A 6315-nucleotide genomic window follows, 5' to 3' on the forward strand; every position below is an offset into this window, starting at 1 on the left:
GAGTCCTGTTCACCTCTCTATCGTTATAACAACCTGCTCGAATGCACGCTGTGCTCAGTGCTGCTGTCCTCCACACAGATCCAGACAACCTGTTGACTAGCTAAGGCTTATCATTTGCTGCTTGTGCACTTTTACAAACCATCTCCTGATTTTCTACTCGCTGCGAATCATTAAACACTAATCATTACAAAACAGCCATCTGCTGTCTTATTACTATTTAATGCAAGCCACACTCACACACACACACGCCAGCTTTCTTGGAGGTCTAGCGTTTGCAGCTCCAGTAATTCCTCCACCTTAAGGACAAACTAAAGCTGTCCTCCTCCCCTTCCAGCCGCTCCTGTTGGTGTCAGCTCAGTTGGGAACGCTGACTAACATCTCCGATCTCAATTTGGGGAGGATGAGGGGGCAGCTGAATGTGGAATGAGCAGATTTTGCAGGCTACATAGGTGTCATCGTAACACAGAGAGGCATTGTGTGCCGAGAATGGAAGTCTCTGTATGTGTGCACAGCTCAAAGGGCCGGAAATTAATCTCAGGCATTATTCCATTCATTAACATCCAACCCCCCCTGCAGAACACAATAGCAGAAAGAGGACTCTGGCCAAATACAGGGATCTGATACAAAGGACCTCCTTCAAGCAGAAACACCACAATGCAAATGTTGTGATGTATTCAAAGAATAAGAGTAATTTAAGGACATGTCGAAGAAAAGTCACTTTAGCAACACTTCTTCTTCACTACGTCTGATTTTAAGTAAAAGGAATTTGCACCCTGGATACGTGAGCGTACGATACAGGAGAGCACCGAGCCAGCAATCATGTGACGGCGTAATTTGCTAAAACCTCCCCTGATGCTGTATCGGCTTCTTTGTGATGAACATTACGATGCCAAATCCCTGCAAAGGCAAAAAAAAAAAAAAAAGAGATCAAGTGACCCAAGTTATCAAGTTAATTGAGACAGAGTATGACTTTGAGAGAATGTGACCGGCATCTTTGCTGTCTCCAAATGAGATTCTCCTCTGATCAAAGAGCTTTTCTTCCAAAAAAAAAAAAGGGCAATAAAGTCATCAGCTGGAAAATCCTACATTCACCACATCAGAAGTCTTTGGCAGTGTTTGGAGAGCTGCTGGAGCATGGAGTCTCCACAGCTGATCATGAATGGATTACACTTGTATTCACAACACTGATTGGTCAGTAATTTGTTTGTGTGCGCCACACAAATAAACGTGCATGTGCTCTTCAAAAACCTGGTCAAAAAGCATGAGGATGGACATTACGCTGAATTACTTCAGCACAGTTTGCCTCCTGCTTTAACATGACCTCGTGATTCTCGGCACAAACGAAATGTTTACATCAGTCACATGAGGGCCTGAACTTGTGATGCGTTACAGCATGACCGGCCTTATTACCCCTAATCTATTTAACCTTGCATCATTGTTTACTTCCACTCTAATCTTTGTGCAGCCCGCTGTGACAACTCTGCATTGTTTCATTTTGAAGTGGGGGGGGGCTTTGCTTTGTTCATCTGAGACAAGCGTGTAGGACTATTTCAGACTGAAGCATCTGTGGAAAACTGATAATAAACAGCACACGCTGTACTGTGCAGCAGCTTTGACAAACATCCTGCTCGCCATGAAGACGCAGAACTGCACTGTGCACAGTTGCCAGATTAGTTTGTCAATTGAAAGCAGAATTCTCAGCATGAGAGCACTTGACTAGATTATTGATTAAAATCTATTTTCTGAAAGGCTAATTTGATTCAAAACGACGTTTTCGCTTTAGTAACTTGTCAGTGTGGAGTGTCCTTAAGTCTGTTTACAAAAGGACACATGCCCAATGACCACACATGCAATAGGTCAGACAAAGACCCTCAGCCGCCATATGGAGGTAGCACATATGATGTGTAACTGTAGCGACGTTGTGCATCAGACTCCAGTGAGAGCCATCCCCTTTCATCGCTCTCAGCAGCCTGCAGTCTACACTAGCAGCCCCCTCTGCTGTGATGTCCAACACTGAGCTTCCCGACCCTCTCATATGTTCCACAAACACGCACACGCAGCAGCCATCCCAGAGAAACAGAGGGCGCGTGCCACATGCGGAATAAAACAGCCTCACCTTAGCAGTGATGGAGCCTTCTGTCCGCAGAGGGTTCGGGTCCAGCCTCCGCTGAGTAAACGGCAATGTTTATAGCAGCGCTTCTCCTGCTGCTGCTGCTGTTGCCATGGTTATTCATCCAGACCCTGTATGTTCTGCAGTCCCCCCTCCCCTCTCTCTCTCTCTCTCTCCCTCTCTCTCAGTTCCCTCTCTATGTCTCTCTCTCCTGACGGGGATTTCAATTTGGGGAAGTGCGGCAGCGTCTGTCGCGGGATCTGGCTTTGTGTGTCTCCTCCGGCTCCGCGCGGCGCTTTGCGGACAGTGCATACAGACTGTGGGCAGTTTCATACAGGGAATATTAATCGGGCGGTGTGCGTCCTGCTGCGCTACACTACTGTGTGCGTCCGGCGGGCGGGCTGACGTCACGGCCTGCCCCCTAAAAGCCGAAGTGAACGTGCAGTCGGAAATTGGCATGCTACGAAACAAAGGATGAGTGTTATGCAAACAAAACATTAATTCAGTGTGACGCATCACGTGACTCGGACGCCGAGTCAGGTTATCAGAAGCAACAGTAAACTTTTTTTTTTTTTTCTGGTTGACAGGTGGATAACAGGCTCATTTCCGGTCCATTTCTGAGCTCCCAGCTTCAAATCTGAACCGTGGCAACATTGTGATGATATTTTTTTATTATTATTATTATTGTTATTATTATAATGAATGGAAACTTCATCTGAAAAGATCGATGTTGTGAGTTAAAAAACTCACAATAAATATGCCCATAGAAATCAAAATGGCCTAAAGTCACATGATGCAAGGTCAAGGCTGGCAACTGCCCTGGTGCCCCAGACCTCCAGGGGCCCCAGAGGCTCCCAGCCAATGTGTGTCGACTGACATGTGCACATTTCAAATAAAAAACATGTTCATGAATATGCACCAATCAAGGACGGTAAACCTGCATTAATTGGCCACTTGGGGCATGCGAGCACAAAAGACATGTTACCACCTTATAGCATTTATGTCGACGAAGGTGTTGGCAAACCTTCTATATTCAGACGTCCAGCAGACACGGAGCAACTCATATTGAGCATTTACATTGACTGATGTTTCTGGTCCATTTAAACCTGGTCTCCACCGAGTCACGAGGGAAGTCTTTGATTTATCAGAGCTTTCCCACTGAAACACCTGCTGCTAGAAACAAGGTTGGCAAGAGCAGTGAGACTGAATCAAAACAGTAAAGCTGTGGGCCATCAAACCAAAACAATGTGCTGAAAGACACTAAAACAGTATAAAGCTGTAGGGAACTGCAGAGTGATGAGTTCCTCATTTTTCCATTAGCAATACAAACATACCAGTGTAACTTTAATGTGGATTCTGCTTTATCTCGAAAAGAGTCTTTGTGTCGGATCCAGTGTTTTTTAGACATTTCATGATCTCAGTTTTGGGTTTATTTATTTCTGTGTTTGAGTTAAAACCAGGGAGGAACATGGCGAACGGCTCTTTAATTTCCAAGGGCCCTGCGGCAAGTTAATCTGGCTGTGTGCAAAGTGCAGCTATACGTAAATTAAGGTGTGTAGTTAGGGTGCAAAATCCTCACTGGACGATGCGCTGAAACTAATTAGTTAGCTGTGTCGATGTTCACGTGCATCACAGAGACAAGTAGATAAGGTTCATCTTACTTGCTGCGAATCATTAAACACTGCTTTGCTACGCAATAGGCTAAAAGTAGATAAGGCTACTCACTGAACAACAACGAAAAGGCAAAGTTGATGCATCCCGTAAATTGTTAGCAGCACATAAACTTCGTCCAAAGTTCGAAACGACATTCGAACTAGGCTACATTTGAAATTGCTCATAGCTGGTGCAACACAGTGCTGGTGTTATGTCACCATCTTTTCAGTCAGCGAGGATGAGGTCAGAAATTAATTTTTCCCACAGACCTTTGAAGGTGAATATGCATGAAAGAGCTGCAGAACAAGTGAATTAACGGCAAGAAGATGACAGAGAGCGTTAAACACACTCATACACATACAGTGTGTAAGCCAGGAGCTTGATAGAAACAGCGTTTGATAAAAAAGAAAGCTCTAACCGAAAGGATAAATGTGATATTTTTGTTTCACCATGAGGATTTAAGGCGTGAAATAGACCAGATATCTAATGTAGATTTTATTCTTGGAGAAGCTGCATATCAGCAAAGTAACAAAGGATAGACAACCACTAACCAGCACTGTCTCATTTGTTCCTGGCAGTCAGGTACTGCAATTAAAATGCCATCTGTCCTGGTTAAACAACTCCTCACAGACTAATCACTTTTCAGATAAGGGGGGAGGGGAGGATTATGTAACTACAAATGAATAAAACTGTCCATGACCCATAAGCTGGTGGAGTTAGCAACTGTGTGTTTAACCGTCGTCAACAATAGGAAAATGTTTCTCTGTGTGTGTGTGTCTTTCTGTGTTTCTCTGATGCACCAAGTGAACGATGCAGGATGGTTTTCCCCCTGCGTTCCCAGCTTCACCTTCCCCGTCAGAAACCCAAAGTCAATTGCTGCTTTTCTCTCATGGCGTTCTGCCATAAGCTCCAAGCACCCTTGATTAAGAGAGAAGCACTATTGATTTTTTTTCTCTTTTTCAGATGCTTGCCAGAGCCCAGATGACCATATAGTCTGGAACAAAAAAAAACTGTCAGAAATTTCAGAAAGGGTACACAGCAAGGACACCGATTTTCACACAGTTCCATATCAGACTTGATATGGAACTGTGTGAAAATCGGTGATTATTTCTGGTCTATAAAAGTGTAACTACAGGGAATAGCAGTGGTTGCTGTGGTTATATCCTGCATTTTGCTTTTCAATTGATTTGGCAGAAAATCGCTCTGTGGTGATGTAATCTTAAGACAATCACACACACACACACTCACCCTCAACTCAGTTCATATTGTAAGTGAGAACAATGACAAGCTGATGTAGTGTACAGGCAGGTGACATATACGAGGTAAACCTGGATAAATGAATGCAGATGCTTCCATACAGGACGGGAAGACTCACTGACTGGTTTGACGAGTATGACGGTGATGTGAATCATACGCTATAGTCCTCACAGTCACCCGGTGTCGGCCCGATTCAACACCTATGGGAGATTCTGAGGCGACATGTTACACAGCGCTCTCCACCGCCATCACCAAAACATCAGATGGGGGAATCTCCTTCGGAAGAGATTCAAGCGTGTGGAGCTCTGCCGGAGGGATGAAAAGCATCACCCCTCGTCCCACACACTTGGAGAATGTATAACAGCGTTTCCATCCACATGTTTTTTTATTTGCATGTTCAATTTGCACATAAAAACCAGAGTGGCAACGTGACAAAGTGCTATGGAAACAGGCTTAGCGGATAAGTCATGATATCCATGAGGCATGTGACTTAAACATCCACCACGGCGACTGATCTACTGAAGGGAAGGAAATCAGCATCAGGAGAGTGTAACCTTCCTCTATATTGATCCATGAGACAAGCATAAATGACATCTTTCCATCAGGTTCAACCACATTATTTTCATTCATCTGAGGTTTGACTGGTGCTCTTTCAGCTCCGTCATATCGTCACACCGCCATCCTCTGCAATGCTTTACTGGCACACTGGGCTAACTGTTCATCTTGATCAACTGACTCCTAATGTTTGCATAACAATAGTGGCCTTTTCTGTATCTCATCCACTAAAAGACTAAAACTAAAACTCTCAAGCAACAGTACACTGGTTACATTTCTGAAGCAAAAGTTGAATCTAAATAAAAGTGCTTAATGAAAGTGAAGATAGTATTACCTTCAAAACAAACCATCACTGTCATGTTACATTACTGCATTCCAGGGTGCAAAGGTGTCACTTCCAGTAACTGCTGGTTACTGCAGCTTTGTAACCACTCCCGCCCTTACAATTCCAATACAATACAAGATCAAGCTGTTCTCTGACTGGAGGGCCTTGGCGTGTGTGACTCCAGGTCACAAGTGTACTAGTCATGGGACCCGCCGCGTGGATGAATAATCACAAACTGTTTTCTCTTTTCCTCTGCCCGCACAGTCTGTCCCTGCTCTCCCATAGAGAGCATGAGCTCTCAATTATCCAGGCTGGACACATGATCTCCGAGGAGGCCCAGTCGCTCGATCGTGTTTCCCTTACAGACGAGCATCGTGGCGTAGGTACAAAATATGATACAGTAGCAAATGCTTTA

This window comes from Chelmon rostratus, chromosome 16, assembly GCF_017976325.1.
Source record: "Chelmon rostratus isolate fCheRos1 chromosome 16, fCheRos1.pri, whole genome shotgun sequence".
NCBI lineage: Eukaryota > Metazoa > Chordata > Actinopteri > Chaetodontiformes > Chaetodontidae > Chelmon > Chelmon rostratus.